This window comes from Plectrocnemia conspersa, unplaced genomic scaffold (genome assembly GCF_051122295.1).
Source record: "Plectrocnemia conspersa isolate PC_06_02 unplaced genomic scaffold, ASM5112229v1 ptg000001l, whole genome shotgun sequence".
Classification (NCBI taxonomy): Eukaryota; Metazoa; Arthropoda; class Insecta; order Trichoptera; family Polycentropodidae; genus Plectrocnemia; species Plectrocnemia conspersa.
This window is the reverse complement of record NW_028277165.1, coordinates 20,920,250-20,932,848: the sequence shown is the minus strand read 5'-3', so window position 1 is coordinate 20,932,848 and position 12,599 is coordinate 20,920,250. Positions and strand designations below refer to the sequence as shown.

The following is a 12,599-nucleotide window of genomic DNA, read 5'->3' as shown; positions in this document are numbered from 1 at the left end:
TAAACAGGATTATGTTCACATATACTATGTCAGGCATGGCGAACCTTTTTGGGTTCGCGTGCCAAAAATCCTCAAACATTATTTCTCAGTTGTGTGGCGTGCCCATGGAGTAAAAAAATTACCAAGATAGAAAAAATAAATAATTATTTTTCTTTTAAACGATTGTCGTTTATCTTAGAAAACATTTGATTAATAATAAAATTAAATAAATTAATAATTCACAGGTTATTTAATCAAGATTTTAATTTTTTAAATTTAAATTAAAAAATATTTTTGAACTTGGAAATTGTTCGCGTGCAATCCAAATTCTCAAACGTGCCACCTCGGGCACGCGTGCCCTAGGTTCGCCATGCCTGTACTATGTATATCTATGCAAGTTTAAGCCAGTAAAGAAAATTGTTTGAAATAAAAACAACCAGTGTCACTTTTTTTAGAAAATGCGTTATGTCACGCAAAAGATAATTTTAAAATCCTACTTTTCTAATTTATCGGAGTCAGTCGATTTTTTAGGACTTCGACATCGCCTAAAATGCCTCGACTCCGATTCTACGACACTGATTTTTACAGCAATGTACAAATTCAGCATATGCTCAATATACAATTGATTTCAAAATTTTGTCAATATTGCAAGAATCGAAACATATATTTTTTCACTATGATGTTCCATTTTATGTTAACTAAAATGCAATGTAAACTATAAACAAATGAATAAACATTACTTAATTCAAAATTTCTAGAACTGACTACGTCTGAAATCGAAATGATTAAAGATGTTATTGTATTGGAATATAGTAAATTTCTCAACACTTCTAGTAATTTTAAAGATTCACATAAAAATTAACACCTAAGGCGATTCAATTATTTGTTACTCAACACAATATTTATGAATGCGAGAAAATATGTAATATACTATCTTTTAACTTAAGTTTTGGATGTGTTACAAAAATGCAATATTTTAAGACAAAGTAACAATAAAAACGTAACTCTCTAAAAGCTTTCGCAGTAAAATTATTTATTTGTATGTAGAATGTTTTTTTTTAATTAAACAACTATTCTATCGTTGGTTCTTAATCATTTTGGTGTCACTATTTTTATTTTAATATATTTAATTTTACAAGCATACCATTATATAAAATACATGATACTGGTTTATAACCATTTTCATGTTTACAATTTTTTTATTAGTTATGTAGTTAAAATAAAAATTAAAACATTAGTGGTTATAATTTATGGGGAAGAAACTAAAACAGCTTTTACAATTTTAGTGGAAGAAAAAAGTAGAATAAAATACAGTGGATTAAATGTTAATTTTAGTACATTTAGATACATATCTAAAACTATTGATATGTGGTCTTTTAAACATTGAAAGCAATATGTAGTTTGGCATTTTGGACTTAAATTTAAGTTTTTTTTATCGCAGCGAAATATTTTTATAGTATTTTCTGGTGAGAAAATGTTTTTTAATTGTTGATATTTAAAGGCTATTATGAAGTTAAACATATATATTATTGTATAGCTATGTTTTGAACGACTTGCAATTTATATAAAAAAATATTACTGGTGTTTGTATATATAGTTTTTATTTTTTTGATAAAAATTGATCCAAGGGCCACAATGGCACCAAACCTTTTGATTTGAGCAAAGTTACACAATGTGTTCCATAATCCTAGGTATTTAACGCTAGATTTCCATTTTACATTACTGCTTTGTTTGCTATGAGAAGGCGGTGGAAAAGTTTATCTACGTTTTGTAAATATAATTGTTTTATTCTGGTTGATTTTAATTTTCCATTTCTCGAAAATAAGTTTTCAAACATTTTTGTAATTCATTTGGGTAAGCACTCGTTAAAATAGCTCTATCGTTAGCGTACATAAATAATCGCATATTATTTAATATTGAGGTATCGTTCGTATAAAAGTTAACCTCCTCAGACCCAGTACACATAATTTATTGCTTGTTTTTGAAGCCGTTTTGGATTTTTTTTCACCGGTATCTTTTGTACACTAGAGTACGCTCGAGATAAGGATGCCGATTTGTTATTGTGTGCGTGTACATGTATAGGAGAGGGAGAAGCGATGTAGCGAGTACTTCGTTGTCTCGCTTTCTCTTTTAAGGACAGTCGCTGATTCGTCAACGCTGGTATTCGTCATCAAAGTGCAGTGTGGCACAGAAGTTCGATCTTCTCTAGTGATTTATTTTAAAAATAAGTTTGTGTTGATATTGGTTTAAGACCCAGATATGCCCACTGTCCCATGGGTAGGTCACTAAACTGGTGCCACTGTTTTTTTATTTATAAATGAAATTTTAAGAGAACAAAATTTCTTGGGCATATCTGGGTTAATTGATATCAAGGCTTCAAATATACACTGTAAGTTATTCGTTCTCTTACCCGTGGATTAAAATATTTTAATTATTTTTCCATTAGTCCGTACGTTGTTGGTTTTTTTATACTATTCTCTGTAAGGCTTAAAAAAGTTATTATTCTTATCGTTGCGCCAATGATAATTTTTTAATTTATTCAATGGATTCTAATGATTTGATAGAGTCGTCGAGCCATTAAACAATCTGCGAATAATTTATTTCCCCATTTTATATCTTTTTGCTTTTGAAGAATAGCTAAAGACTTCATTATTTTTTTGACTATTGAAAGATTTTGAATTTTGCAAATATTCAATTAATGACATCAATGTCTAGTTTCTTCGATTATATAATATATTTTTAATTGTCCGTTGAAATTTCCAACTTAGTTCAGATGTATGCATATGTTAAATAAACATATATTTTCTTTTAAAATAAAAAAAATAAATATTCTGAGCGAAATTGTTTTGAGCCACACAGTTCACGCACACAATAACAAACCGGAATCCTTATCCCGAGCGTACTCTACAGTGAAAAGCATATTATTTAACAATACAAAAAAATATGCCTCAAAAAACCCATCTTAGACAAAAAGCGCATATCATGTATGTTAAACCTATTAAATACCTTTGTTCTTAGTGTTTATAAGAGTTGAAAAGCAAGATTAATAGAGATGGGTTGCCACTAGGGATTCCAATCCCGGGATCCCGGGATCCCGAACGATTTTCAATACCCAATGAGTCCCGGGATTATAAATCATAATCCCGAATTTTTTGGATTGATTGATTTATCAAGCACAATCGAATTATTATTGACAAAATCGTTATATTTCGTATACAAACTTGCGCGAGTTGCACGTGTCATCTGTGAATCTTTGAGGCTGTGAGTCTGAACGTGCTTTTTCAGCTGCAGGCTGCTTAGGAACCAAAATCAGATCAAGGCTAAATGATGAAACGCTTGATGCTTTGATGTTACTTCGTGAGTTTTTTCCAAAATAATGTTTTCCATTAATTGTGTCTATGAATGTACATATGTACATACATTGTCAAAAGTTCATTTTTTATCTTCTCAAATAAATAAATAAGACCTTCCCTTTTTTATTTTTATTATATTATTATCTATTTTAAGTCCAAGACTAAAATTATACGTACTTTATACAATGTACGTTATAAAAAAAAGATGTAAAAAAATATTGTATTATTCATTTTAAATTATTTTTATCGATAAAATAACATGAAAATTATCCCGGGACTGGTCCCGGGATCCCGGGATCGACCAATTGCAATACCGAAATCCCGGGATCAAAATTTCGGCCCGGGATTGGAATCCCTAGTTGCCACTAATGAAATTCATGCTGGACAAGCTTTATTTGCCAAAACACAGTTTTAGAGCCCTTTAATTTATTAATGGTCCTGATTGAAGGGTTTTTGAGACATAATTTTCTCTACAACTCTATGGGATCATTATTAAACATATCAGCATCTTCCATTGAGTTTAAATTAAATGTGAAAAAATAGATTCGATTAGCTTAAATAATCAAGAGAAATCTTCTTGATTATCGCATTTTAGAAACGTCCGTTGTCAAATTCAATTGAAATTGAAATGCTAATGCATAGTGCGATAGTATATCTGCAAGTTAGGACAATGGCACAACGAAGCATTGAGTTTGAAATCAATCAAACTTTCAGTATTAATTAAACAATTTTTAGTTAAGCAGATTTTGAAATTGGATGTTAATTTACCAATCCAGCTAATATTCAAAAGCTTGTACACATGAATCATAAGTAATGGATCGGAATATTAATAATCATTATTAATTCCGATCTCTGAGAAGTGAAAAAGTCGGAGTTGATATGATTTTCTCCCATAACTTTAAGTAATAAAGTATCGTTAAGTTCGCAGTTTTCGTTTATTTTTATTACGAATATATATTTTATATTCCGACGATCGCGCTAATTGGTCTGAATTTTAAATACGCTCGCGGAAATTGAACGAAGAACAAGAAAAATAATAAGCGAAGAGGAAAGCGGAGGAAAAAATATATAGGTAGATAAAGGAAAAAAAGAAAAGAGGCGAAAGGAACGAATCTGTTTTCTCGTATAATTAATAGATCGTTAGTGGAGAGCCCTCCAGGTTTTTCAGTGTCCGCGTAATGAATGACCTATTTGTGAAATTGGTTATAAATTGTCTTGTGTGCGCGGCTCCCGGACCGGAACCCTCTGGAGGCTTTATTCTAATGTGCCAGCCCTGGGGGGAGACGGCCGCGTGGGCGCCAACCCTCGACCGACTTGCGGGGTCCGCTCTTACCCCGGCGGTCCGAGTGGATAGCAGCTGCCCGTCGTTTTGTCACTTGCTATTTGTCAGCGTGAAACGGCTCCTTCGCATTACTTGAGGGTTTACTTTGGGGCGGTAGTACTCCAATCAGCACTGAAATAAAGATAAGAGATAGTGCATGTAGGCATAGATCGATGTTGATCGATTATTAGAGAGGGGATGATATCAGTGAAATACGCCATAAATAATCGATATATGGTTTCAGTTGAAATTGTATATATTATTAATAAAATCACCTAGTATTGTTAGAGACTATAGCAATTTCTATAATGTAGTTTGACACTGCGCATCACATATAATACTTTAAAATATAATATAACAATAATTAACGAAATCATAATTATATAAATATGATTTCATTTGCGTTGTATTGTCGCCCTGCCATCGTTTTCATTTTTTATGTAAACGTCTGCCAAATCCGAAGATATTTTGCGTATTTCCCGTTCATTTCGACAATTTGGCACAACATATACATTTACCATAGTATGATACATATCTCGGCGCGAGTTTACCGCTGTCAGTGTCACTTGTCATTCTTAATTAGCCAACTGCCACTTGACTGAACCATAAAACAATAATGCAACATTTCCATAATCATTCAGGCATTTTCGGTGCGCACCATATGGATGCTCATATTAAGATTGTAGAAGCCCTTCGCCTATTCCAAAGGACTAGGTATATTTATTTGAATATTTACGCATTTATATTACACCCTCAATTAACAATATTAATATAATAATATACGTCGCGGAAATATATGATATATGGGATATGGAATATATAAAATAAGTAAGGGTCCCCATACACACACAGGCGAACACATAAGGGGACATTTCTGCGGCACACACCTGGCGTACGTAATACAGTCATTTCCGCATAATAAAGCAATCGATTTTCACCCTCGTTAATTAACGACCAACACGTCGTGTGAGCTTTATGACGCCGCTCAATTAATTCTATTAGCCCCGGGTAAAATTAATTCGGGATTCGGAAAAACGCCCGAAAAGGGAATTATTAAATTTTCCAGGGAAAGGGCCGAGAAAATTGACCAAAAGCGGCGAGGATCGTGACTGGAGATTGATTCGCGTGTCGCGGTCTGAAAATAAACAACTAGCGCAAAATGTACGTACTATACATCTATGTATTGTATATAAGCGTTTTCCAAAGCTACGAATATTATATTATACATTTAAATTGTGTATTATATTCGAATATAAATATATTTTTACAACAATACAATTTCAATGACTATCATACAACTAACATATATAAACTCTATGATATGAAATATGGATTTAGTAAATTATAACCAGGTGTATTACATTGTCTAGACTTCATATTTCAAATATATTAAATACAAAGCATTATTTTTTCACATCAGTTAACATTTGTCTCTAAAATTAAGTCGTAATACACACATAAGATATATAGGAGTTATTATGAAGAGCTAACAGTTTCTCCCATCTTTAATACATATATGTATTATGAAAATCTCCCACTTCTAGTTATAAATTATTATCACAACTGATCATAAAATGCGTTTCAAAAACTTCATTGTCATTGTAACATCACTAAAATATACTACAAATATCTAAACCATTTTGTGTACATAAATAAATGATAAGTATTTATAAAATTAAATCTGTATTTAATAATCTAAGCAATCACAATGTTGTGAAATTATTACATCTCAATTTCCAACCCCGTTTTTCACAGGCTCATCTCTTATTGACGTACACAAAATGGTTTAGTAATTTGTATTATTATTTTTAGTGTTGTTATAATGACAATGATCAGTTGTAATAATATTAATTTAAACTCTGTTAAAAATACGAGTTTAGTAGTTCAGACTTAATTATGGTATAAAAATGTTTTTTAACCCTGCAGTTCGTTTTTAAACTTTTTAAGAATACTGTGTTTTCAGAGAATTGGATATACACAAAATACTTTCATTTAGAATAAATTGAGATGAATCGACTTATTGTAAGCTGTGGCTAAATTTTATAAATTTTCTGTTGCAACATGTCAGGCGTTGGCCCAAAGCGTTATAGCAGGGTTATACTTAGCATGTGGTGAGATATCAGATCAAAACCACTATTTTATTGATTATAAATTATTATTACAGCTTATTAAGTACTTATTTCAATTTTATTTCGATATTTATTTGCGAGATTAGGAAAATCTGGGAAAGCCTAATCTGTGATGATCGATCGAAATTTAAATTATGTATAATAGTAATCACCAATTTTGAACATATGGGAATTGAATCCATGTATTTCAGGTATTACCACTGATCTATTGGGCTTGGTTATTAATAGTTTTTAATTATTCGTTATTTTCAACTATTTAAATATCGAATAGTAAACGATAAAACATTTGTAAAGTTATTAAGATTCGAAAAATACAGTTTAAATAAATAATCCAGATTCATAAACACATATTTATATAATATGTTGATTAGAAAAAAATGGTACTTGTTAATTAACATGGTGCCATGCTCAAATTTTACAGTTGTGAAACGTTCATTTGTTGTTCAAACCCAAACCTTTGAGATTGGGTTTAAACAGCACGGAAAACCCAATGGGGCGAAACAACTAGTGGTTTTTGAGCGTAGCGTGCTAACTAACAAGTACCGAAAAAAATAATGAAAACAATAGATATATTACTATTTATTGAGTATATTATAATTTAAATCAATACAAAGTGTACCTGAAATCGAAAAACTACAATTTGTTACACTTATTTAGGCTTTTAGTACATTAGTGGGTGTGATTTCGTTGGAGTTAGTTGGAGTTTTATTAGATTATATTTACATAGATGTTGCATGTTGCGACAGACAATAAATGGCGTGATGTTTTCTCCGAGCGGTGGTGGAGTAGCTGGCGGAGGGATGATGTCAGTGGATGATCCTCAGATTTCTTGTGGATAAATGCAGAGAGTGTCAGGAAGCAGTTTCTCTTGCTGCGATTATCGCGTTCAATTATCGTCACCTTTGTAATTTGTTTATGTATATTTTCCTTTATTAATTTACTTAGACGGACGTAAAATATTTTCAATTCTGATTTTAAAGGAAATCTAAAAAATATGTATAATATTAATAACCTTAATATGTGACAAACCTATATACTAATGAAATATTATTTTCATCATTTATATTTAATTTGATATTAAATATTAATGCGAAGTATGGGCATTGCTAAGTTACAATTAATTATTAAATGAGATAGAAATATTTTTTTTTCAAAAGGTTGGCGATTAAAAGCTTTTCCGTTGAAAAGTGGACGACGAGACAGTTAAGTTTAAAAATCCATTTGTTTAACGATCTCGGGTTTTTGATGACCTAAAACGCTGGAGTGCCGCAAGGATAAAATCTTGGTCCAGTGTCGTTTCTTCTGTTTATGAATGAACCATAAGTTGGTCACTCTGACTATTTATTATATTATTTAAACCCATTACAACGATTTCTGTTTTGAGATTGGTTTTGGTGAATCGTTTATAAATATCTTGAGGTATATTATTTCAAAACCTGCGAGATTTCTCTACAACGATAATAATATATATTAACAACTTATCCGTACTAAGACTATTACTATATCAATTAATCGCAAATGTTAGCTGTGTACATATGTATGTAAACGTTCAAGAAGGATTGGTATATGTAAACTTGGATGGTGGACCAAAAGTTTTGGGAACACTGAAGCGTACAATTTCGTCTGTAGATAATCGTAGCTAACGCTAAATTATATACAAATTAGCATACATGTAATATAATTTGAAACGAGTTTAGAGGATTCTTCACAGTAATTAGGGTAAACCTTTCCAAATTAGAACTTTAAAAATGTCGGCCGCGTTGAAAAAAATTCAATTAGAGGTGCTTTGGTTTTCGTAATTAGTAATGGAAATCTTGGAAGGACCATTAAAATCGTATGCCGAAGCCGACTCTAACCTCTTCAGTGCCATAGGGGTTTTTAATATTAATAGAAAATTCGCTTAAAAATAAGAAACTCCTCGCAACCACGATCAAATATGTTTTATTAAATAATCACATTTTTATTGGGCAATATATCCTAAAATATTGCGTTACATGATGTTATATAACAGGGGTGGTAAACATGACGGCGCGCGTGCCCTTAATGGCGGCTCTGTATATAATAAATATTATATTATATTTTATTATGTTATAAAGTAAAAAATAAATAAGAAATTTTATAAGAAAAAACACGTGTTTTAAGATCTTTGAAATTAGTTTGCGGAAAATATATAACAATTTTTATAACTGTGGGAACTTTGAGAGACAGTATATAAATAGCCAGGTCATCTTATAAGTTAGCTGCTTGCACTTTTTATATCTTACCTGTCGTATTAATTTTCTGTATATGTTTATGCATGATTTTTTTTAATGCATATGTGCGTATTTATTTTATAATAATATGGCTCACCTATGTTTATTTTTTATGTTACATCTCGTAATATATACTTAAACAAATAAAGCTCTTACCATTTAATGTTTGCGTATTGGTCCAATGTATGAAGCCACCTATATATATTTACATTGTAGAAAGTCTTGGTTTATAAACAACTGAGAAAGCTTTAACGCTCCGTTCTGACCGGTTCCTCTGCAAATAAAGCACAATACAAATTTATGCATTGTCCCATAAAACACTTTATATTATTTTGTGTATATTTTTAACCTTTTCGCAGACATCAAAGCAGCACATTCGTACCATTCACCGGATAATTTATGGTGACCGCATCTTGCGCGTGCCGTCGACGACATACATATTTGCGCACAATAAGCAATAAACGATGGCGATTTTTTCACACACCCTGTACCCATCGGGTTATATTCGTCCGATGTTTGCTCTCGGTGAGATGCTGTGTTGTAGTACCGCATTGTATCAACACAGTGGCCGACGGAGCGAGAACTGCATCGGACGATATTACACCCAGACACTCGCATACTCCTTTTCTTCAGTAGGTATGATACTATCTATATACATACGTATCTATGAGATTCTATCCCTCATTCTATTTAACATCCATACGAGATACTTACCCGGGGGAGGGTCATCTCGGTAGCATTCCACGCGTGCATATCCATCTGTAAGGTCCTCGTAATTTGTAATCCATCGCCGTCGAAGGTCAGACCATAGGTATGCGATCGCATGTACCGAGGGTATGATTCATGTGGCGCATTACGTTTTCAATCACGTTCGAAACTTCGATCGTGAACAACCGGTAGCGCGTGTTCGAGAGAACGTTTGGTAAATTTGCCTATTGACGTGAAACGTCTTCGTGGCGGGGGTGAATTGGATTCGTAACGAAAAACTGTTTGTGTCAGTGAATTTCATTTAATTAAGACACATAGTTATTTTATTTCCGGAATAAACATTTTACGTCTCCGTATTTCATCACACTAATGGTGAAGTTTTAAAAGTAGGTAGCAACGTATTTGCTCAGAGCAGGTAATACTGCTTGCAGCATCAATGTGATGTTATTTTTAACTTTTTTTAACTTTTTCCTTCTCTCGAACAATATAATCTTATATGGTATTAATTAAAACTCAATAATAATGTTTTTAATTAAACTTTGAATAATTATTTTAAATCACAACACTTATGCATGTAATCAGGCCTTCTGCAGCATTCTGTCTTATACACTATCGAGGAATGGGGGGGGGGGGCGGTTGCAACATTCTGTCCAGTTGATCTTTTGACCAAAGTAGATGATTAGGGGCGAAACCAGACTTTTTATACTGCATAAGAATTGCATTATTTTTTATTTTCAGAGAAGTATTTGAACTTCTCATGACCGTTATATAATGCTTTCGAATTCAATGATTCATTATGACTATGGAATATATTATTTACGTGTTTGTGTAATATGATATTTCGCGTGACATTGCTAGAATTTAGACTCCCACAAATTAATTAATATCCAATTCTTCCATAGATTCAATATTTTTCTCAACCTGGAGAAATTTTCGAAAGAGTAACGCCAATGTCCTATCTATTGTTTTCAAATTTGGCTATACAGTGCAAGTGTATTTATTGATATTTTTAGCATACAAATGTAAAATATCAAAATTGTCTAAGGCAATATATCTATTATTTAAGAATTATAAAATAAAACGCTGAGCTTTGAGGGTTTAACAAAAACAAAGAATTGCTTTGAAGTTAAATTTACTTTAAGGTATTTTCGTATATAAATATTAAATGTCACACTGTATTTTAACGATATAATACTACAGAAACTTCCAACCCCAAATGTATTTTTAAGACCCATCGAATCTTAACACGCAAAACCGCAAATTATAATAAACTCGTCGTACAGAGCACATGCTTGTACTATTAATGATAATAATTTTAATATTCTGCTTTACTTCCGAGTGCACGACGCGTGCATCCTGTGCGATGAAGTTATTGAAACCGTTCATGAATTATTCATGGCGAAATTAAACTTTAGAGTGTATATATAATAGAATATAATAGTAGACGTACATACTAGATATAATATAATAAAATAAAAAAAAAGAACCGCCGTCACGTGGCGTTAAATCAAGACGTAAAAACGGCACTTTCCGCGGCGAGGAGCTTTTAATTTAATACCTGGCCGTAAATCATATCAATAATAATACAGCCGAAAAACGGGGACCGCCTGTATAAATAATTCGGAGGGTTCGCGAGGAATGCTGCTGCCGCTCTTCTTCTACTATTTCTTCTTTTTTTCTTCGGTTTATTTTACAGACTATTAAAATGGGGCGTGATTAAGTCGCTCTCCCGACTGTGAGAAAGTGCGAGATTGAACGGCTCGGTTGACATGACAGGAGCGCGTGTAAGGGGAGGTGCTTTCAAAACTCGATAAATTCATAAGGGGAAAAATCTGGTGTTATTTCTGACGCTTCCTCATAACCGCCGAGATGTGACACCGCGCGACTATCTATAGTCTATACGTAATGTTTTATTTTTATGAAAATATTTTTAGATTGGGCTTTGAGCTTTAGATCGATATGAGCTTTCGTTAGTTTTTAATGTAACTAATAAGGAGTAGATTAGATTAAAAAAATGAGATACTTTCACCTAGGATTGTTATAGAGTAGCCAATAATATATAATACATTGTCTTTCGACTGTAGCATTTTAAAATACATATGACTTCATACATCTAATAACAGTAATAGAAAGTACACTATAATACAGAAATATTTCACACACAAGATGTATGATATATATGTATAGTATATTGATTAGTTTATATCGAAACAATTCAGATCTATGTATACATTTTGCACTTATCTTTTAAAATGTTTCGTTAATAAATGATTACAGTTTTATTGTTTGGAGTATTTCTTCAGTTGCGTTATACTTGTCATTTTCAGTTATTTAGTTTTTATATTGATACTTAAATTAAATAGTATAGAAATAAAACGTAATAACATTGCCCAATGTTATTGCGAGTCCGTAAGTGGATATCTACTTTAATACGTTTTTAAAGTTGATTTATATTGGATTCAAGTTGCAAAGCTTCACATAAATTATATCTTTTAATTTAATGTTTAATTGACACAAGTAACACTAAGACGATACTTGAAGATTCGACTGATCATTTGGTCTAATTAATTCATATTTGCAATAAGTTAAAACTAACCCTTGTTTATATCAGCATTTCAAATTACAGTATGCCCTCTATTATCCGGGCTAATACCGGGGAGGAAGCACACGGATAATTGAAAAACGTGGATAATACAGATGTATAATATATTTACAGTATATCATCATTTTTATTGTTTGTTTTTGAGAATCTCTCAATAAATTTTGAATATCTGTCATTCAAATCCCCATTTAGTTGATGTAGCCCAGTAAAGTTTCAACAAAAGTCAGCGCCGTCTTGTGACTTATGTGATTGTTA

At 31.9% G+C, this 12,599-nt stretch overlaps 1 protein-coding gene across 3 annotated transcripts in view; it reads left to right on the top strand.

Annotated features, from left to right (window-relative positions):
* LOC148239154 (uncharacterized) overlaps positions 1 to 12,599 on the top strand; it is a 112,934-nt gene that overhangs the window by 27,058 nt on the left and 73,277 nt on the right. Inside the window, exon 1 of one of the 3 annotated variants that reach the window (XM_088196224.1) lies at positions 9,581 to 9,670. The exons of the other annotated variants lie outside the window; for them this stretch is intronic. The gene's annotated coding sequence lies outside the window, so the exon portion shown is untranslated. Of the gene's footprint in view, positions 1 to 9,580; positions 9,671 to 12,599 lie in introns of those variants that run through there. 3 annotated transcript variants of the gene reach the window in all.